The following is a 3,718-nucleotide window of genomic DNA, read 5'->3' on the forward strand; positions in this document are numbered from 1 at the left end:
TAAAAACAAAAATGGGGAGACAAAATTCTCTGGGTAAATGGCTCTTCTGGCATTCTATATATTTTCCTCAAATTATCACCTTATTTTGTTATCTCTACATTTTAAAGACACCCAGAACTGCCCTTTGAGGATAAGCACATCACTTACCACTGGACGGGTTGGACAGCTGTCATGTTCTGAGGGGAGGTCGGGTTAGGGTTGGGGGACGGGGGGAAAATGCTACAACCTGTAGCCTCTGTCCCAAGGCAATGTGCCTCTCTGACCCTGGGGAGACTCCCTCAGTGACTGATTAAGGGCTATGTTAGAAATGTCCAGAGAACAGAGGAAGAATTCAGTCCAATTCAGTCTCTCACCGCTGAGCCAGAGGTCTCCAGCGACCCTACCTCTCACGTGCCAAGTCTCACCTTATATGCCCCATCCCTTCTCATATGTGATGCAGCTTGCCGTGCGGGCAGAAGTACCATCCCTCCGTGGGCACTGTAGGACCCTGTTGCCGCGCCTCCTTCGGCAGAAACCACATCACAATTTGGGTGTTATGGGAAAAGCAATCCCATTTGTTGATGTCCACCTTACAGCCCTCACATGATAGAAGCAGCAGTACTAAGCCACCTCTTCCTGTTCACCAGGAGTTAACTCCAAGCCCAATAAGCCCTGTAATTCTGCATACCTACAGTGGCCTGAGTAACAGACAAACTGCTGTCTATGTGAGCAGCTTCTCCTGCTGGACCACAGACAAGCAGCTGAGCCAGGTTATTCACTTTGTAGGAGTCTGTGGTGTGGTGGAGTTGAAATTTACAGAGAATGGAGCAAATGGCCAGTCCAAGGGGGTATGCTGAGGAGGTGGAAGCCTCTGAAAACTGTCTGCAAAACTGTTGGAAATTCTTGCCAGAAAAGTACTTAATGGAGAAAAAGTGGATATGAGGTCAGCCACCTGGCAGAACCTGCCACAGTTTGAGGCAGGGGCTCAGAAGGTGAATGTATTTGAGTCTCAAGAGTGGAAAAAGCTCCATGGGACCATGCCCGAGATTCTAGTGGTTCTGCTGGTGGATGGGCCACACTCTGAGCAACTTGTACTCTCATTCGTCCACATGGATAAGCCCCTCAGTGTGCTGCCCGACTTCAATTGCCCTCCTTCAGCCCTTCACCTGATGGATTTGGTCCCAGTCCCAATTCCATCCCTACCACTTCTCTCCTCAAGATTTGGAGTCCCTCCTCTTCCTTCTGGCATATACCATGAGCATCTCATGCCCCTCCATTATCTCCTTATTTAGCTGTACCTTCTCCTGGGTCATCCCACCACCTTTACCTCGATCCAGCCTTCTCTCCCCTACCAAATGCTACAGTGGGGCCTCCACCAGATATTTACATGAAGGCCTTTGGCCCCTCTATCCACCGCTGCAGCCAAGATTTGGGCTTTCCACCCTCTATGGTGAGTGAAGCTGAATTTGGAGAGATCGTGAAGCAAAACAGAGCAATTTCTAACAGTGCCACTTCCAAAGTGATTTCTGGAGCCCGTGCAGGGGATTACAGTGATTTGATTGAGACGATGCTTGCAGCTATTACTGTTATCAAACAGTCTCAGGTTGTCAGTGATGAGTGTTGCTGTGTCCTCATCTCTCCCCTTAAGAGCTTCATGGCACTGAAGCCAAGTCCTACAGTGTGGGTGCCAGCAGGAGCTCTTCCAGAAAAAGACATCTGTTCAGAGATTGTCTAGCTGGTCCCAAGAGAGCAGCAGGAGGCACCAGGACCTGCTCCTTAATGAAGATCAGCATGATGATTATTTCCAAGAAAGGAACCAGGAGCCCAAGAGATACCAGAATAAAGAATGGGACTGGCACCATTGAGAAAGGAGTCTGGTTGGAAGGAAATTTTTTTAATGGACTTGCATCTCCTCACCTTCATCAAGCATGTAGGTGGATGTACCTGAGAATTTTGAAGCCCTGGATTCCTCTGAGTGGGAAGAAACATTCCCTTCCATCTTGCTAGAGAAGAGCAGCACCCCCTTTGCCAACAGGTGACACAAGGGCTTTACCTGAGGCAGAGGTAAGATGATACTTGTCCTTTTCAAGATTGACCCCAGCTTCCATCGTTGCCATCAGATTATTTTTATTGAAGTATAGTTGATTTACAGTGTTGAGTTAGTTTCAGGTATACAACAAAGTGATTCAGTTATACATATATATGTATATATATATGTGTGTGTCTGCAGATATATCTCTTCTTTTTCAGATTCTTTTCTATTATAGGCTATTACAAGATATTGAATATAGTTCCCTGTGCTATACAGTAGGTCCTTGATGTTTATATGTTTTATTTATAGTGGTGTGTATCTGTTAATCCCAAGCTCCTAATTTATCTCTCCCCTACTCCCTTTCTACTTTGGTAACCGTAAGTTTGTTTTCTATGTCCGTGAGTCTGTTTCTGTTTTGTAAATAAGTCCATTTGTATCATTTTTTTTGGATTCCACATATAAGTGATATCATATGATAATTTGTCTTTCTCTGTCTGACTTACTTCACTTTGTATGATACTCTCTAGGTCCATCCATTTTGCTACAAATGGCATTATTTCATTCTTTTTTATGGCTGAGTAATATTCCATTATATATATATATATATATATATATATATATATATATATATATATATATATCACATCTTCTTTATCCATTCATCTGTTGATGGACACTTAGGTTGCTTAGAGCTACCATAGTGACCCAGCACTCCCACTTCTGGGCTTACATTTGGAAAAGACGAAAACTCTAATTTGAAAAGATACATGCACCCAATGTTCAGAGCAGCATTATTATCAGTAGTCAAGACACAGATGCCATCAGATTTTAATAATTTGGGTCAGCTCTCTGCATTGCCCAAGCAGTTCCCACTGCAGGAGCAGACAGCCTTCTTAGGGGAAGGACTAAAATGTACTGACAGGAACATGGAAACAAGTGTGGGAGTGGATCTTGAGGGTGATGGACAGAGGGAGGTGGAGTGTGAAGGGGGAGCATTGTATAGTGAGCATTTATTGACCTGGGAGCACCCTCCCATGACTCAGGATTTAACTTCCAGGCAGGGACACTTAATAAGTTGCTGGCCGGGTTCTTGTTGGTTGGACATGAAAATAACTTACAACAAATGAGGCAGAAATGCCACAACTGCTTGGGCAAAGTGTGGAGAGAAGAGCCAGAAAGGCATGTTTGTACTGGTTTATTATAGGACAGACACTGAGAAGCTAACCAGTGACTATGTTCTGCAGAAAGAGGGTCCAGAAGCTTTTCTCCAGAGTCTGCTCAGTCCACGTGGACGTGATGTGGAAGTGGGGTGTGTTAATGCCTTAGGGGACAAACTTCAGGGAATGAGGAAGGAGCAGTTAGTGAATGAATCCCCCCACCTCTCTGTCCTTCAGCGGGATAATCCTGGGACACATTGGCCACAGTCCCTCTGAGGGCCTGTGGCGAGATGAGTACCTGCCGTCCATGGCGGTAAAAATTCTCCCTCTACTGGCCTCAGATACAGGCTCCTCCAACGTCAAAAGTCACTGTGCATTATTCTCTCTCCTGCTCTGTCTCCCTCTCTCAGCAGCCTCACTCCCACTCCTTGGGGTCACCTCCCAGTTCAACTCCACACTCCAGTCTGTGTCTCACACTTTGCTTTCAGGGGAGCCTCATCTAAGGCTCTTCTTCTGTGCTAGAACTTCAAGTTCCTAGAGTTCATGAATG

At 45.6% G+C, this 3,718-nt stretch overlaps 1 pseudogene; it reads left to right on the top strand.

Moving 5' to 3' along the window:
• The first annotated feature begins 819 nt into the window (after positions 1 to 819).
• LOC101271662 (cleavage and polyadenylation specificity factor subunit 7-like) lies at positions 820 to 2,080 on the top strand (annotated as a pseudogene).
• The last annotated feature ends 1,638 nt before the right edge of the window (positions 2,081 to 3,718 follow it).

The sequence above is a fragment of the Orcinus orca genome, chromosome 2 (assembly GCF_937001465.1).
Source record: "Orcinus orca chromosome 2, mOrcOrc1.1, whole genome shotgun sequence".
Lineage (NCBI taxonomy): Eukaryota > Metazoa > Chordata > Mammalia > Artiodactyla > Delphinidae > Orcinus > Orcinus orca.